Source organism: Lonchura striata, chromosome 1A (assembly GCF_050655825.1).
Source record: "Lonchura striata isolate lonStrDom1 chromosome 1A, ASM5065582v1, whole genome shotgun sequence".
NCBI lineage: Eukaryota > Metazoa > Chordata > Aves > Passeriformes > Estrildidae > Lonchura > Lonchura striata.
The window spans coordinates 38,578,548-38,598,443 of NC_140741.1; the positions used below are offsets into that span (position 1 = coordinate 38,578,548).

The 19,896-nt window shown below is 35.3% G+C and overlaps 1 protein-coding gene across 1 annotated transcript in view; it reads right to left on the minus strand.

Annotated features, from left to right (window-relative positions):
* LOC110478548 (uncharacterized) overlaps positions 1-19,896 on the minus strand; it is a 260,944-nt gene that overhangs the window by 214,639 nt on the left and 26,409 nt on the right. The gene's annotated exons all lie outside the window — the stretch shown is intronic.

Genomic DNA, 19,896 nt, shown 5'->3' on the forward strand with positions numbered 1-19,896 from the left:
TCTTTAAAATTTTGATACTGAAAGAAAGTATTATTATATATTTTTTCCATAACAGTCCATGCTTTTTACTGAAGGTTTCAAAATGTCACTGAATCTCCTAAAAAACTGAAATCTACATATTGTTATGATTTCATATTGCAAATTTTAATAAAATCCCCACACATCTTTACTTTTTAAAATGCACTGGTTTATAATAGTATATTTTAACATTTAGGATTTTAATACCAATGCTTCAGTGTAATAAAACTTTTAGTGATTCCCTGGCATGTCTTGTTCAGACTTAAGTTCCTCATTTACATATCTGATGTTCCCCAAGAGACAGAAAAGCTTCAAGTTAATTATCCATGTAGCTGTAAGAACTCCTGTTTCCTTGGTAAGAAGTCTCTAAAAGAAAACTAACAGTTATTAAATATTACTTCGAGTTTTAAAAAGTAATCAAATTGCATTTAAAGAGACACTAAAGAGATACTTAAATTTAATACTCTTTGCAGACTAAATAATATATAAACCATGTACTGCTTTCATGCAATTCACAAATAAAACAACATTTGAAAACTAGCAACAAGCCCAAACTTCAAGCACTACAGATACTTGAAAGCAAAAGGGCTCTTCAACAGACTCACTGTTCCATAACACAGTCATTTTACACGAAGGCAAGGCAGCACCTGTTGAAAGCAATGACACATTCCTGACTGCTTCTCGTAGAGAAAGATTATGTTACTAATAGTTCAGAAAAATGTGGAGCCAATAATGCTTTTTCCAGAAAATAGCAAATGAGAGAACACATAGTTCTGAAATTAAATTAAACTACAGTAAAAACACAAACACATCTTTTTATTCTCACTACACTACAATTACAGAGAGGAGCAGTGGATAAATACTGTAGCATACATGTTGTCATTAGTGACCAAATGCATCTTTAAAAAAATGGTTTGATGTAGCATGGAAAAGAACACAATAACCGGCAAGCATAAAATGGGCTTTAATCCTACCATTCTACAGTGCTGCTACTCACACAGTATCAAAACGCCTTCAGTAGTGTGGGTAGACCATACCTAATATATGTCATCTGTGGCTCATTGTCATCCTCAGCTTCAGCTGGCAGTTTACAAGTACAGATATCAGGTGAAATAATTAATCTGAGTATTTTACAATAAATGAACATGTGCATCTATTTCCCAGAGTCCTGTGATGGCTTGCATGAGAGGCAAATTCATTGACTGTCTCCAAATTATTACATGCATCCTATAATTAAGTTACAAAAAATGAATAGAATGTGGATGCTCTTCTGTACACAGAAAACAACAATCTCATTCCAAAAAGACCTTGGAGGTCATTCAAGAAACAATCAGATGTCCTGCTTCATATACTAAAAAGAAAGAAGGTTGAAGGCAGAATAGCCTTTCTTCTTTTTCCTACATCTTCAGTGCTCACACATTCAAATGAAGCCAAACAGAGCAACATACAGAGAATACAAATGCCTTGGAAAAAGCTGATATTCTTTCCAGAAAAATGAGGTGGGAAGAATCATTTCTGACATTTTACAGACAGGCATTTGTTAACAAATTTCTGTTATTTTAGTCTCAACATTACTGAGTACAAAGTGAAAAACACTAACTAAAACCACAGTCATTATTCTGTTAGGTTTAGACAGAAGAGGATACATACTGATGTCAGCTATGCACACATTCAGCTCTGAGGTACAAGTATTACCATGAGAAGAGAAAGAGGTAAGACCTAACTTTGACATGTCAACCAGGAGTCTTCTATACCATGTAGAAAGCATATCTGATATTTTCTGGCAGTTTACATTTGATCAGAGTTTTGATCTAATGCAGTAAAGACAGTTAAAACTCAGTAACGCTCACAGACTTTGGGAATGCAAAATCTTGTAATCTTTAGGCAGATAATGCTGCCACTTGACTTCAAAGAAGACAAAAGAAGACTTCAAATAGACAAAGTCTATTGTCATATTAGGATGATGCTTTCTGGCTGAAACACAAAACAATGTTGACAGACAACTGCAAAACAGCAATTTCCAGGTCTCCTCAGTCAAAAGAAGGGTCACTGGGTAGCAGACCCTTAAGGGCACTTGCAGGACTGTATGGAAATTGTTCCTCCAGAAGCCTCTTCTGAATTGAGGAAGTCTTAGCCTGTGAAGCTTATTTCTATAGAATTGAAATACAATGAAAAAAATTAACAAAAAATACCTTCTAAGATACAAATAGTTCTCAATTTACTACCCTGAAATATTTCAAGTTTTCTTTCCTTTATTTTCAGTTTTTTCCCTCGGCCTTCCTATTTCTAGTGGAACCAAGAAATAATTACGGGGTGAGTGGAGCAAGTATCAGTAATGAGGTAGGCTTCGCAGTTTGATCTGAACAGTTGCCTAGGTGAAGTTAAAAGAACAATGCAGACCACTAGAAGATTTGTTAGTAGACTTGCCACTAGAAGATTTGTCTCAGAAATAATGGCTTGTTTAATGTACATCTTTAGATCAGAGATACACAAAATACTAAGAAGATGGCATAGTCCTGAACTCTCACTAGAGTGAAATTTTTGAAAAAAAAACATTAACTCAAACCACAAAAATAAATGAAATTAATAAAGAAAAATGTTTCCAGCTTGTCTATTATTTTTTGAATGTAAGCATTATCATTTCTTCTCTTTTCACAGTCAAGTCCACCAATAAAGAGTTAAGCTTTGCAAGACCTGAGTACTGAATTAACTAGGGAAATATAGAGAAATTGAACAATAAAAAGCAAATAGGAGAATAAATGACTAGTCCTGCAAAAAATATATGAAATTAAGAGTCTTTTTTTCCTAGGTCTGGAGGACCAAGAGTGATTACACACAGCACTCCCATTATCTAGAATACAGATCCAGTGACTAGCAAGAGAGAACCTATTCTACAGAGTAGCTGTGAAATAATCTGTTCTTCAAAGATGAAGCTGCCAACTTGCTCTGAAGATTCAAACTGGATTTTCCCTCATCAGTGGAAAGTGTGTAATTGTCTTTGAATTCTTGCCATTGTTTTCAGCCCATGTAGTAGTTATTTCAAATGAGGAATCTGAAGCTAAACAGAGCTCTCTATGCAATTGATCCTGTGTATGACAGTCTTGATCCTGCAGTGAAATGAGTTCAGATATAGACAGAGCACATTCTTGGGTCTGCAACTAAATATGTATTGTGAAAGATCCTGATTAATAAGTGCTCGGTTTCATATTTGTACCTTTGCATAATTCTCAAGACCGTATCCCATCACATCATTCATAGCAAAACAAAATTAAGATTTTAATTTATTCCACAGAACAGCACTTATTATTTGCCATCCATTGAGTTTGTATGGTAGAGAATACTCAAATTCACTTCAAATTTCATGCCTAACAAGAATTGAAAAATTTTGTGCTGTATTTTAATTTACACCAGTGTTGATGGCATAAATCTCCTCACACTTCATTATAGTACATGAGATGATTTGGCCACCATACTCAAAAGGGAAAGAATACATCCTGTCTCCTCCTTGTGGCACAGAGAGAGGCAATGAATCAAAAAGGTGCTCAGAGCCAGACAAAATGGCCGTATGGTGCTTCAGTGTTCAAATTATGTGTGTTCTTTAAAAAATTGAATGCTGGATAATGATTTTCCACACTGCTATACTACAGGTAAGTTCAAAAGCAGTCATTGTCAGTATGCTGATTGATGTAAAGCCTTCAGTCTCTGGGGGGAAGAGTATAGCACTTCCTACTGCTTGATCCATAAAGCAGCATTTACTGCAGCCCACCTTCCTGGTCTGCACTGCATAATACATTGCCAGATTATGGGAGTTAGGGAATTAAAAGGCAAAGAAAAGAATGGATGAAAAAGCCCTGACCCCCTCCTCCACAGGTGAAATATTTGAGTCCCTGCCTCAGGGTATTGGAAGTTGAGACTAATTGCCATCCAGGTACCCACTACTCATATTCACCTAAATATTTCCCACTTCTGGCTGATCAACCAATGTAAAATTTAATTGAAAAAGTTTTCATTTAATGTTTGCATCCTGTGATGACTAGCTGGGACTGGAAGCATTCACTATCAGAGCTACAGTATAAAAAGGGAGAATAGCACCGCGTGAAGGAGCCCAAGTAAAAGGGAAGAAGTGAGAAGGGGGGGGAAAAAGGCTCTTAAGGATACACACTTCAAGTTTTTTTTACTAAGAACCAACAACTTGCTCTTCAAGTGATACTTCATATGCCAGGTACTGTGCCAGTTGTTTGATTCTGTATTTGCTACTTAGTGATCACTATCTGGATTTTTGTAGGCATTTTCTTATGGCTGTTGAACAGAAACCTGCAACACTATCCACGGATAGGAAGGGGAAAGTATTATTGATCTGTGTCTGCTTTGATGTGCTGCTTTCTGGGAGTGAAAACCAATCTGTTACAATCAGATGCTGCACAGCCTGAATTATATTGAGGTTCCCATCAATATATAGAATATATGGGAGCAAATAAACAGTAGTCACAAAAGAAAGACTTGACCAGGTTATTAACCAACTCTGGGTGTTGAAAAAAAGAAATTCATGTGGGATCCAGACAGGTCTCATTCTTAAAGACCTTTTGGGGACAAAAGTACAAGAAAGGAAACGTTTGATATTGGAGACCATGCAGAGAAGCCAAAGAGGATTTGTGCTTTATGAAGCATTAAAGTTACTTCTGTAATGACAGTCTATTTGGAACAGAAAAGCCCCATTAAAAAAAAAAAAAAAAAAAAAAGGAATGAAAGCAACTGACATTTAGAACTTGCAAACCTTGTTGCCAGCCTTAGAGATATTTTCTGTGTCAGAGTTTTACCTAAAAGGGACAAATGGAATACAGAGCACCAAACCCAAAAAATCCATGCTCAAAATTATTTACAATGCAAGAGAAGGAACATAAGCATAGCTTTAGAATTGCTCAAAGGCAATGATTAGAAACAGGGGAACAAGATCTGAAAGACAAAAGAGTAAAGAGATTGATAGTGTTGAGCAGATAGCATTCTCCCTACCCCCTTAGAGCTTGCCACCATCTGTATATCAGCCTCCAGGAAGGGCAAGCAGGCAAACGGAAATATTGGTTACAAATGGGGATGTATGCCAAAATAAAAATAGTCAGAGAACAAGGAACAAGTGACAGAATGAAATTTTTTCAAAACCAAAACATTCCTGGTAATGACTAACAATTAAGCAACAAAGTTGAAATGCAAGAGTGTGTGAGTGTATATGTCTTACAGATTTAAAATGTTTGGATATGGTTACACAATATTTTTCATCTTGCTTTCTTCCTTAAAAATCACCTGCAAATCAAAACACTTTTTGCAGAGATCTACCTACAAAAAGTTTAAGTGTTATCCTTGTGCAAAAACAACTTTCAGCTTCCTCTGGACATAGAGATTTCTTGTAGGTACCTCAAGATACCTAAATCATGCAGAGATTTAGGTATCTTGATATACCTAAATGCTAAGGTAAATGCAGAGATGCTAATGCTTTGTCAAGCCAAAAGTATTCCATAGCACTGGTAAACTGTGGCATGGAGGCTGAATTCATCAGTAAAGCAGGTAAAATGGCCAAATGTATGTTAATGACAATAGCTGAATAGAAACACGATTGCATAGGCCTAAGGGCACAATGAAAATATTGGAGGGTGGAATCCAAGGAATCTTAAGGAATATCACTTGCATGGCAAACACATGTACTAGAGTGAAAAAATAAGGAACAATCTTTCATTTTGCTTAGCTCATTCCATGCATCGTTTCAGTATGCAACGGTAGAAAACACAGATAACTGGAACAAATAAGAGAGGCAACTTAGGTTATCTAATGCATTACAATATCTGGGGCAATAGATCTTCTTTGTTAGAAGACTCCTAATTTGAAGCCAAGCAGATTACCAAGAAGATTAGAATGAATGAAATGGCACTTTACATTTACAATGAGGCACCAGAAATATTTGTAAAGAGAAAAAAAAAAAAAAAAAAAAAAAACACCAAAAAAAAACCCTCAAAAACATTTATTTATATTGAAATATCTTTAAGTGAAGTTTTTAAAAGAAAAGTCAAGTTTCAGAGATTGGGTTGATGCCTCTGTACCCAGGTTATTTCTCCTCCAAATGTATGTGGTCATAACCTCATAAGATGCAGAGCAGTATACTGCACAATAAAGACTGAATACTCTGAAACAGAATTTTAAATTTATTTTTTTGGAGAAGTTTGTGGCAATCATCTATTCTTGGGGCTTCAATTTTATTTTGAAAGAGTAAATAAAATTAATGCAAATTCCAGCTGTGGGCAGATTGCAAGCAGTGTGTAGCCAACTTCCCCCACTGTTCAGTAGCATTTGAATTGTCTGAATCTCTCTTGTTTTGACTTCGTTGTGAAGAATTCAGGTGATATTTATCTCTTAACGCAAACACATATTTGCAAACTGTTTCTAGAGATACAGCTTAAGTGAGGGACCATAAGGCACACATATGGGCAGACACATTATAGCAATTTTAGTAACAACAAAGATCAGAAGAGAATTGTTACATTTGGAGAGAATGTGATTGAAAAATTAAAGGATAAATTCAGGTATGTGTAACTATTCTCTCAATGCTAAAAGAAAGCAGGAAAATAATGACCTGTAATTCCAACAGGGAGCAAAAAAGAATCAGACCTTCTACAGCCAATAGGGGTGCTTCACCCCATACTCCTCTTTTGATTACCACATGAAGTAATACACTGGGAAATTCCTGGCATAGTTCTGTCAAATTTCCTATCACTGTAGCTAGTTATTAAATAGCTGGGTTGCACAAGAGAAGGGACAAATTATTATTACATGAAAAGAAGTAATTTTGGAATTTTGGTACTTTCTTGACACACCTGCTATAACCAATAGGAGCTTGATTAACCCAGATGGCAATGACTTAATGTTAAAACATTACATTAGCAGTTAAAGAGCTACAAAAAGCAGGTATGCAACTGACCTCAATCAGGACATCCAGAATGTGTTACCCAGCTACCAAAATGCCCTACAATGAACAGACATGAAAACTACTTAGAAGAGAGATCAAAAAAACACTGGGTTGGCTAGAGTTGGTCAGGATCAGGTGTGTGTCTGAACTTTGGCCCCTCACAAAAGTTTGGGTGTGGTTCTGCCTTGAAGCTGCGGCCCAGACCTCATGAGTGGCTTTTTGCAAAATATCTTCATGACCAGAGCACTCAGAGGAGTGATATTTGTGTTCCACCTACTCCTCAGCTTATGCCCAGTGATTAACTAGAGCTAACTGCAAGAATGAAAGAGGCTAATGAGATGATTTTCTCTAACATTTCTTTCCAGGCTGAGCCTGTAGTAGTTAAAAGAGAAAAAGTCTTGAATTCAAAAGACAATGCAGAATTGAGAGTCTGTGGATAGGTGCAGATAGGTGCAATCCACCTGTGGATATATAGGTAGAGTCTACTTCCTAACCATTTGTAGCATTTTTAAAAATTTATTAATGAGACACACTGTGGATAAAGATAGAAAAGATAATGTCCGTTCTAGTAGCTTTCAATATTCTGCAAGATGGAAGAAGACAGATTAGATTAGTATATGATTAGAAAGATAGTCAAACTGACTACTTTTTAGCATTAAGTCATTAGTGATGATAGAATTCAACACCTGACATATTAATACCTATAGTTAGGGACAAATTCTTCTGAATAATTAATTTGATTACTTTATAAATTCATAGTATTTGGTAATTAAAAGGTTTTAAATTGTATAAAATTAGGTAAATTTTAAGTATTTTATCTGTACTTTTTTTTTTTTTTAATCATTTCCACATGATAAAGTACAGGAAGGCAAAAAAACGCTTTCACTCTCAACTCTAAACAAGAATATGGACGTAGTTAGGAATTAACAGAATAGAAAAACACCGTGACATCTGAGACCTGGTTTTGACAGAAATATTTCTAGCATTAATTGGAGCATTGTAAGTAAAATGTGGAAGACTTTGCACAGATTCATAGTCAGTACAGCAGTAATAATCCTTGACACACATTATTTTTGAGCCACTGCTGCCCTTATGCAATGTGTTAAAATGAACTTCCAAACCCAATCAGAAGATGTCACAAACATTAGTGCTCCACTCCTCAGCACACAGTAGTGAGTCAGGGCAGGCCTCCAGGAGCCTTGAGTGGTGAAGTAAGGCAGCAAGACAAGAGAAGCACTCAGAAGTTTAAACTCTCACACTTCTGCAGCTGTAACTTGGTCTGACTGGGAACCAGCAAATTCTGCAGCTGCTGCTCTTTGGCGTGCTATCTTTAAGCACATGTCTTCTGTGCATTTGGGAGGTTCTTGATTAAAAGGAAAAATCACAACTAAATCCCCATGTTTTTTCAGATCAGAAAAAGTTATCTTGTGTATTCTTTATTAACCATAGATTTTACTTAATCAGGCTTCTTTTTAAATTGTAGTATTATCATTCATCAGTTTAAAAGTGAAAATTATATATATATATATATATATATATATATATATATATATATATATATATATATAGAGAGAGAGAGAGAGAGAGAGAGAGAGAGAGAGAGAGTTAAAAATATTAAAATATATATACAGGTATATGTGTGTATATATGTACATATATGTATATATACATATATATACACATGCATATATATATCTATGTATATATGTGTGTGTGTATATATATGGCCTTTATGAACCCCAAATTTCTCTGCATGAGTTCTCTGCTACTCAGTTTACATGGGCAATAAGAATAATAGAATTTCCAGGTTTTTTGCACCTTTTATACTCATTCCAGATTCTTTAAGGTTCTCTGAGGGACTACTTTTAAGCAAGCTATTTAATCATCCATAGAAAATACAAATCCACTAATCTGAATTCAAAAATGCTCACTTACTTTGGCTATTTGAAAAGTGGCTTCTTACCAGAACATATATAATAATATTTTGAATAATTGTGGATTGTGAAAGTACAATTTCAAAACATAAAAATACTTTTTATGTATAAAATCTCTGCATAGATGGAGGCAGGTATTGCTATCTGCTCCTTACTTGAAGTTGTCACTAACATAAACTAAAGGTAAAAGCTTTCTTATTCCTCCATACCCCTTCTATCCTTAGAGGGTCTGTGGGTATCCAGCTCAGTTCCAGAGGGATCTGTTTTCCACTGGCCCAAACTATAGCATCAAGCACTGAAATATGTTGAATGGCAAGCATGTTAAGGGGTGATATTTAAGCCTGAATCAAATCTTAATTTGCAGACTGAGTTCATCTCTAATATATGCTCAGGTTCAAATAGATATTTATTTTTAAAATGGTTCCAGAGTACATACAAACTGAAAACATCAAGAATGCATTAGTTTTGCTTTATCTGTCTCCTGAAGAATACAGTAGTGCTCTTCAATGGGTGGGCATGTGGAGAGTATCAGTCATCTGTCTGATTATAGTTGCAAAGTGTGGGGTACCATAATCACAGTATATGAAATGCTGAACTGAGGAAAGTCCTGAATGTATATTAGTGGGCATTGGTGTATTAGTGGGCATTTTTTACACAATAATATTATCTCTAGTAGAGTATTTCCTGTATTTTAGTAAGAAACATTACAAACATGATAGTAAACTAAATTACATAAAATTCCCACTTCATTCTTTCATAAACAAGGAGGTCCTGACAAATTAAACCTTTTATGGTTCATTAGACCTAGACAACCACAAAAAATCTTCGAACAAGTGTTGTGTGGGCTAAATTCTGAAGTAGTTACAGTCCCAATAGTTTTATCAATTGCTGATTCATCTGAGGCTGCAAATTGCTCATTCATCTGATGGTCATGATCATCATGACCAAATGTCTTGCTCTTCTACCAGCCTCACCAGAATGCAAAGGATAGTTTTATACACTCAAAAACCTATCATGCCTTCACAGGTCCAAACTGTTCAAGCCAACTGTTTTGACCCAGTCCTTATTTTTACAGATAAGGGCCAAATTGTGGACTTAAATGCAGGTATTTATAGGTTATGACAAAGCCATTCCTTGCTTCTCAGAGTGAGATTTGGGCAGAAATTATTTTATTCAAAACAAATCTGATAAAATGGAAAATGGCAGGAGTGAGACATGGCTCCTCCTTCCACAAAGGATCCTTCCCCACTAGCAGAATCCTACTCTCCTTTTTCCTCCCTCAGTCTGACAATTGCAGAGTGCCAAGACATGGAAATCATCTTTCCACTGGTGACATCTGTCTCCCCAAAGAGCTCCGGAGGCCATTATTGGGATAGCTTTGGAGTCTGTCATATTATTAGGTGAATATTGAACAATCTGGGACTTCATTTTCTTAATGCCAGTGACTAACATTTTACTGTCTGGTTTCAGCTGGGATGGATTTAATTTGCTTCCTAGTAGCTGGGACAGTGCTGTATTTTGGATTTAGAATGCAAATAATGTTGATAACACACTGAAGTTCTAGTTTTTGCTAAGCAGTATTTACACTAAAGCAAGGACTTATCTGCTTCTCACATCACCTCATCAGTAAGGAGGCTAAGGGGGGCACAAGAAGCTGGAAGGGGACCCAGCTGGGACAGATGACCCAAACTGGCCAAAGGGACATTTCAGACTATATGACATTGTGCTCAGTGGGAGGGGATAGAGAACATCTGTGTGGTGTTCAGCTACGTCTGGATTAAAGTTCAATAATTAATACTATATGTGATTTTATTTTCATTTTTTGTGCTAAAAACAAGGGAAGGAAAAGTTTTAAATAAATGTATGTATTTATAGAGCTTTTAGTTTAAGAACACCTTCTCTTTCATTTATTGTATGGTATACATCTGTCATAGCCATCAATCAGCATTGTCCATTTGCGCATCTACTAAAAGTATTGAGTTCTCATTGTGGAAGGCATGATGCTTATGAACATGTTAGAAAGCTTTATATGCCACTTGTTTGGCAAACAGAGACTTCAGAATACTCTCATTAATGATACATAAATGAAAAAGATTTTTTAAAGGAATAGCTCTCCGAAGGAATGACATTTAAAAGGAGTAGTGATAAATATCAGAAATAAGTCAAAAGAGTTGAAGAAGTTTTAAGCATTATCCTTTTCAGCATGTCTATCAATAGAAAGCTGAAATAGTATTATTGCTATTTACATATTGGTAACACACTGGTATGAATTTGCATAACGTATTGTAGTTCTGTGCTCTAGGGACTTGCATTGTAACATATTGGTGCTTAATGAACTCTGAAAAAATTGATTTTCCACAGAGTAAATTAAGGAATGCATTATAGCTGTTAAAGCAATCTTAAGGGAAATCTGAGGCTTCCACTGCAGCACCGTGCTTAGTAAGTAATAAATTACATGTTATACTTATTTGCCTTAATTCATGCTAATTTTGTCCAATTAATGTATCACAGTAATTCAGAAGCCTGTCACAGGAGAGCTAATTATTTATTGGATTTTTGTGTTCAGCTCCCTAGGAGTCTACTAGCAAACAAACTTGCGACTGTCTTTCTGTTAGGTCCACAATGACAATCTTATGTCTTACTGGGGAAAGAAAAAGAATGTTATTCTTTTTTTGTTTCAGTTATATAAATGGATCATTACTCATTTAAGTTAGTTTTTGTTTACAAATTGGTGTCATGTCATGACAGACTGACATACTGTTAGGATGAAATCCAATGTTTTAACTCTTCCTGTAAATGCCTGAACATAACATAATTCTTCCTTCAGTACTACCATGGCAGTACTGAAAGCTTTTTCCTAGTGGTGTGTAAAGTTAAAGAAAAAAACCATTATAATTCTTTTCACTGCAACTTGCTTTTCAAAATCCACTGGCTTGAAAAATCATGACATGCCCATAGCAATTGATACTGTTTCAAAAAAATTAGATTTTTAACTGTGGCAGAATGTTAATTCACAGCAAAAAATGAATTATTTATGATATTAATTTGTGCAATTCATACCTATAAATAATATGGCAGTTGCTAAATAATTTGCACAGTGTGATAAGATGCAGACATCACAGTTAAACAATAAGAGAGTCACCAGCTGTGAAATACCCACTATCTGCTGGCATTCTGTCATGCACAAGCGTTTACAGAAAATTATTTGTTGGGGGTGGAAAGTATTAGATCTGATACTTGGCTTTTTCTCATGGGTAGCAGGAGAATACTTGTCAGTTGATTACTGTCTTCTACCCTATGTGAAAAGGAGTGGTATTTCTTTAAATGTATAATGCAAAGTGATGTTACCAGCGGGCTACATAAAATCATGTGATGTAACCTGCCATAATATGATGCACATGACCGACTGTGTCACAAATTTAAACAGACTTATTTTCGAAGAGATGCTGAGGAAAAAAAAATGTTAGTCCTTCTCCTTTTCAGTCAGTTGCCATTGATCTGTGTTTGTCTATAGCCAAATGAATACCTGGTAGTTCAGTAAACGTCCCTGAGCAATATACCATCTTACATTATAGCTATTATTATTACTTTAAAAGCATCTGTCAAGTACTTCAAAGTTTTCTGTCATTGTTCTTCAATCTCTACCTTCCTAGCAAGCACACAATAGCTCATCAAGGAATTAATTATCCAGTTCTTGTTTCTTGGAAAACAGTTTAATTGTTTATGTCATTTAGAATTTGAAATGGTCTTCTTTATTTTCATTCTTGATTTCTCCACTTTGGAAAATATAAAGGGTGCACTTAATGTTTAGCCTGTTTTAAATCCCATCAAAGCCAGAAGAGATAATGACTGAGCTATCCTCTTAACTAGGAGCTTTAATTTCCGACCTGCATGACCATGACATTCTGGACAAGGGGACAGAGTATGTGCACACATTTCAAGGGTGGGAACACACGTGGCCACCATGCCGTGCAAACATGACATTGTTTTACAACTGATTCAGACAAAGGGGTGAACAGGGGTGAACTATGCAAAAGAGCAGCAATCAATAAAGAAAACTCAAGAATCGGGAAGAAAAAAAATCTTTTGACAATGTCAGAAAATTCTTCCTGTCAGCAAATATATCAGTTTTGAAACCCCACTTTCCTGAAAGTATTCATAACTTTTTTCACCTCTCAATCCTTTCTTCCTGTGAGTAGTCTGCATCATTGCCTATATGAATAAGTGTAAATAACCTCTTCTTGTGAGCCAAAATGCAAACAACCTGACATGGAAAACCACCTTAAACATCAATGATATGGAGCAGGTGACAGAGGGTTTGCATTGTAAAGATGACACACTGTGAATTGATAGAATAGGAAAAAGTCTAAAATCTAAAACAAGAACTGGACTCCCTAGTCAGGAAGGAAGTTTAAAGAGGCAATGCTTACTCTCTTGTTAAGCTAGTACGTTTGCTTCTGCTAGATGTAGCAAAAACACAAGCTAACATTTGTGTTACTTTAACCTGACATATAAACTTTAAGAAAACCCCCACAGTATCAAAGTACCCTGAGAGGGAAGGCTGGTGATGAGGAACTAGATATTCATTAGAGCTAATCTCTGTAACAGACTATGTTTGCTCCTTCCTCCTCCAGGCCACCTTCCTATAGAGCCTAGCTGCACAAGGAAGGTAGGGAGGAATAGTATTGTACTTTCCTTCTGCTTCCTTCTGCTTCTGCCTTCCAGTTAGGACCTCTCTTTAAAACACTCTTCTTTCCATGGTAGCAGCTGCTTTTCTGTTAACTGTTTCCTTGGGCTCTTTTCTGGTCATTCCGAATATGACAAAAGAAATTCAAACACCTTCTTGTACTTCAGAAATGTACGGGCTTGAGTCACACAGCAGAAAATCACACAGCAGTGCTGTGAACTTCGACAGCCCGAGCTCACCTAACTTCTGCATCTCTAATTTTTCCAGCACCAATGTATTTTTTCATTTCTCATGACACAATACAATGTCCCAACACACTATTTCTTTCCAATGCAAAGACAACACCTTTCTCTACACTCTGAATGTCTTTCTCGCCTTTCTTTTTCTCCCATGTACTCCTGCCACCTCTGTGGCAAAGACCCATCAGTAAAAGGTTTCATATCTTTCTTTTCAGACTGCCTAGATTTTAGTAGTCTTTCATCCCACAAGAAATTAGGAAAAGCTTCTCATGAAAGCAGGAATATATATGTAGGATAACATTCACAATGCAGATTATTTTTGTAATTGGAGCCTATAGTGTTTCCTGCCACACAAAGTCTATCCTGTTATGCCAATAGGCTGTCTTTGTCAGAGCATAAAACATACTTGAAAAAAGAAGAAGTTTTTTACAAATTATTAAGATTCTCAAATCAATCCTGGTCTCATTGGTTTCAGTAAACAGTGAATGCTATTCAAAATAGCTGCATCCTTCTAAGCGACAGCTGGATGCAGAGCCAGCACAAATGTCTTTGGCAGTTCATGTTATCGTGGACAAAATCAGTGCAGGTATCACCAGAGAGAGAGAAAGAAAGATGTGAAAACTCCAATAAAACTTCAGTCTTACATAAACTGCTTCCATTTACTCACTGAATTAAAAAACAGATAATTTAAAGACATGGGGAACAATGACAGCAACACTTTTAAATAACTAAGCAGCACCTGGGCCTCAATTACAATACTAAATTAAAGCAGAAGTCATATAAAGGAAAAGACAACCTAACTCAGCATTAATTGTAGAATGTGGGTTAGAAGGAAGCTCCAGAAGTCATCTGATTTGACTTTCTGCTCAAAGCAGATCCAGTAAATCAGGCTGCCCTCCTGGTGAATGATTATCACAATGGAAATCAGAGACAGATACTCAAGTAAGGAAGTTAGTGGTTTGCTATAGAGTGAATTGTAGCAATAGGGAAGACAAGAGAAAGGAAACTGAAAAGAGGATATAAAAAAAAGGCAAACTGTAGCTACAAAGAGATGTTGCAGGTGACCACACATCTTACATCTTGCTTCCAATGTTGCCTTACAACACAGGTGATTGAATGAATTGTGCTACTAGACACCCATTGCATATTTTGCTTTCCTGCCCACCAGCAGTCAGTCAAGGTGAAGAATATCCAGATTCCTGATTAGAGGACTCATTTATGACCATATTCCTCATCCTGAGCACCATGAGCAGTTCAGGTTCCTGACACATATATTAAAGTATTGCATTCCTATTTCATGTCTCTCAAAACACTATCAAGATAAAATATAAAAGGTGATTTTACAATTTTGTCTGCTTTGAAAACAAGTTTATTTATTCTTTTGATGAAATCAAGCTAGTGAGCAGAAATAGCAGAAGTTCTGCTTGCCTATCAGGATCTCATATTATTGTGGTTTCCCTTTTTTCCATCTTGGTATTCTGGTTTATACTTAAGTACTTTCTCCAGAGAGAGGAAAGAACATAGACATTGATTCTATACTGCTTGCTGCTACAACTGCAATTGCCAACTTTCTACAGGACTGTTTCTTGCAAATGATGGCTCCATATGTAAATACAGGATGTGCAATAGTCATCTTCAAAACTATAGTTCAATAAAATCCCTTATGAAGAGATCCATTACACAAGTAATGCCCCCTGCTGTGCAATTAACCCTGTAGTCTATTGGAGGGTTGCACCTCACCTGCTGCTCATACAAAACTCCTTTTTCCAGCATGCTACTGGGTTTTTTTTTAAGTGTTTTATATTGCTCTGCTGGAATTAACAGAGGGACTGGCTTGAGATCTTCAGGTGAAATGTGTGATAGAAATGCAAATAAACTACTAGCTTACTATTTGATACAGAGACATCTATATAGCTCTACTTAGACATTACATTTACTTTCCATGCCTATCAGTATGCACTCAGAGATTGATAGATGATGGTTTCATAATTCTTAAATACTTTTTTGATATCCTAAACCTATAGAGCCTTCAGACATTTTCTTCAGGAGATCTGGAATACTTTGCTACTTGAAATAAAAAGACCTTCAATTGGCAAGATTTTACATCCAAACATTTAAGGCATTGATTTTACTTAGTTTTTCTAAAGTAACTCCTTTAGGAAATTGAGTGCTACATTGCTAATTTTAACTTTATTCATTTTAAAGTGCTCCAGGATACTAGCACAAAGGGCACTGTAAAAATTGCATTGTGCTGTATTAGGTTTGAATAGGATGAGTTATAGAACTGCTTGAGACTTTGAATTTCTGAATTTCCAGAATGTAGTTATTACAATGCTTATAATACTAAAGGCTTCTTATTGTGCATTTTATGGTTTTTTTTCATAATCATAAATTCTAAAAAATATCAACTATACATAGTCTGTAGCTACCATTTTATAATTTTTTCTATAGCAATACATCTGTACAAGAGGATTTTATAGAACAGCTATTCAATCTACATAAATATAATTTAAAATGTAAATATTCATGGTTAAATTACAGTGGAAAATAACTTTTTTTTTTTTTTTTTGCAATGAATCTTTACATTATTTCCAGTCTTGATTATCCTGCAATGGGATTTTTCTTGTGCAATACAGTAAATATATTCACCTTGTATAAATCTGAGTACAGCACTCAAAAATCTATCTGAATATCACATAATAAGTGGCTGTGTATTCTGAATAAATAATGCAAAATGAAGCAATTTGTAATGTATTTTGAATTTTAAAACATTTTTCCAAAAGAGATTTGGAGTCCTATGACTTACAGTATCTTAATTAAATATACAATAAAAATTCAGCAAAGACTTTTTTCATTTGGTGATTATATAAATTTATCCTGAACTGTTTATTGATTTCAGACTAATTCAGACTATTTTAACTTTTAGAAGAATAATGTAATTTTATAGGTGCATAATTCCCATAAGATTTCACTGAAAAAATAGATTACAGTGTGAAAATGTAAATTATGATGATAAAAAGAGATTCTCTCTTTTCACAGTTACTCATCCCATTATCACCTATAATCTAGCATTCACTGGAAGAGACGAATATCTAACACAAGAAAGCATAGAATTATTTTAAAGGAAATGAGCAAAATTTGAAAAATACTATGAATAGAGAGAGGAAAATAAAAAAATATACAAACAGATAAATATTGGCTTTGGAAGAATAAATAGAACATTCTTTATTGCTCAAGACCAGTGGAGAATATTGCTTACAGACACAGTTTTTTTTTTCCTGCTCCGTCTCAGCACTGGATAATTTGTGAAGGAATCACTTCGTGTAGAAAAAACAACGAAGATGAACTTAAGCAATGTTTTTAATAGATATACCACCAAACTTCAGCAGGTCATTGGGGAGACAGATCGATGGAAAGTATGTTATCACTAACATCAAAAAGAATAGATCTATCACAGAAAAAACACCCCAAACTATTTAAAAATTTAAAGCATTATCTATAGAATTTTTATTCAAAGGCTTTTTTGAACAATTGTGTTTGCTTGCACACTTTGACAATAGACAGTTCCCACAAACCCTATCCTCGTGGTCAAAATACTACACAAAGTTTTTTAGATTTCTTGTGTAATTAGATTTGATATGTACTTCAGTTGTGTTAAAAAATATATATGCATTAGTGATTATAATCTGTCTTTAAAGAAAAAGAGCAATATTGCTGCCATCCAACAGAAAAAAATCTCAAAAACTAAACCAATGTCAGAAAACACATTTTTTGCCTTTATAATCTCGATATTAAAATACATATTTACTACAATAAATCGCGTACTACACAGGATATCTTGTATTGTCTGCCTGAGTCATATCCAAAAGACTGAAATCCATGGTTACTTTATCCCTGGTTTTCATATTTCTTGAAGTGTGTCTTTTGTGTATTTCCAGTGTGTCCTTCATTCTGATGCTATAGATCTGCCTTTTCCCTTCCTCCCTCAGGCTGATGGGATTTGTGAGTTTTTCACTGCCCACTTGTTCTGTGCTGCAGTACAGTAGGCCCTTTACTGATGAGTTTGTGCTAAAAAGACTCCTTGACTTGAATAGCACAGGGCCTCCAAAGACCTTCAAGCTGCTCCTCAGATCGGGGCAAACACGGCCCAATGGGCCAAGGAGATGGGAGAAGAGCCCTCAGTAGCAACACAGACCAGAAGTATCACCTGGAGCCATCAGCATGTGTGCAACATTCACAGCCTGCTGGTAAGCTGGGGATACCAGAGAATTCTTTTCCTGAGAGAAATAATAACTGCAAACTTATTACAATTTTGTGAAAATCAGAAGGTGCAACTGAGATAGGTGATGTGTTCTACAGATTTTACTGTAAAATAATCTGATTAATCTAAATTAAAATAATGCAATAAGCTATTTACTTTTCCAGTGGTGAAATCTGCAGTGGGTTAGAGAAGAAAACTGTTTCGCACTTCTTTTACAAGCTGTGTAATGGCTGCTATCTTTTTTAGAAAATAGAATTTTACATACAAGTGGGAAATGTTGCTTATCCCTGTAGAGAAAAATTTTCATTAAAATATTCTGGTTGTCCAATGAAAGGTCAAAACATTGTCTATCAAGCATAAAATACAGTTTTTTAAAAAAATTCTTGCTTTTTCCATCAAATGAGTTTTGAGTAAGCATATTCAGTTTTATTTCTATGACTTGCCTTGCTTGAACAAAATATTTGTACAAAACAATCAATATTTAAAACAAAATAATTTATGTTTGCTGAATTCAGCCCTTTTTCATGTCCTAATCAAGGCCTAAAGTTTCATTTATCTTGGTTGTTTTGGATAACATTTTTCCCTTTGGGACTGGGATAAGAAGTAGAATACTGGAACAAATTCATTGAAATGTATTTGCAGCCAGAATTAGTCTGAAAATTCACCCCACGGAAAGTTTCAAATTGGAAAGAAAATGTAAGAAGGGGAAATATTTTCATATGGAAATCCTGCCATATTGTTTGCCAAGAGTTGTCCCCCAAGTCTCCCTTGCCAGAGGAGTGTTGCATGACCAGGATACCTATAGTAGTAGCCTTTCTTAGCTAATCTGACTAAAGAAAATCCCCAGATGTAATGTAGCTCGGCAATCCAGCTATCCATTTATTAGTGGAGAGGCAGGGAAGGTGACCTACCGCCCTTCTAATCACTGCACTAAAGGCATTGGAGTAGCAGCCTACCAGCCTTCTGACACATGGTTCTTACACTCTTTTTTAACACAAAAAACAGATCTCTTCTATGAAAAAAGAAATGGGTTTAGGTCACAAACCCAGCTGACCATTAAAAAAAAAAAAGCCCAAATAGTGAAATATAACTTCTGATACTCCTTTGACCCAAGACTCTCTTCATAGTTAGTGGGAGAAGCAGTCATCTCTGAGCCACAATTCCTCTAGAAAGGGTCAGATAAATTTTACCCAAAAGTGCCTATTTGTCTCCATGGACTCCCAACATGCATATCATCATATCAGATCAATTATATTGTATCATATATCAATCATATCATATCTATCATATATATTGTATCATATATCAATCATATCATATCTATCATATATATCATATCATATCATATCATATCATCATCATATCATATCATATCATATCATATCATCATCATTCAGATAGAGATGTACAACACTATCTGAGATTAATCCTCATTCTGGTCTTCAGTCACATATTGGTCTAGTGGAAGGAGAGAAAATAAAGAGAAAAAAGACTTCACTTGAATCAGGAAATTACTTTTACTATCTCTTCTAAGCCCTTTTTGTCCAGGCCTTGATACTATTTCACAGATCTCTTTCAGAAGACATTTACACCATTTTGTGAAGAGCAGTGAAACAGAAATTTTCAGTCCCAAATCTCTGTACTTCCATGTGGCACCCACAAAATTTCAGCAATCAAAAGTACACTAATATTTTATAAAAGAAAACAAAACATCTTTGTTCTGAATAGTGATTTTTAGTTCAACTTCCATATTCAGCTCAGTGAAGTAAACCATAAAATTATGTACGTACATTTTGATATATTTA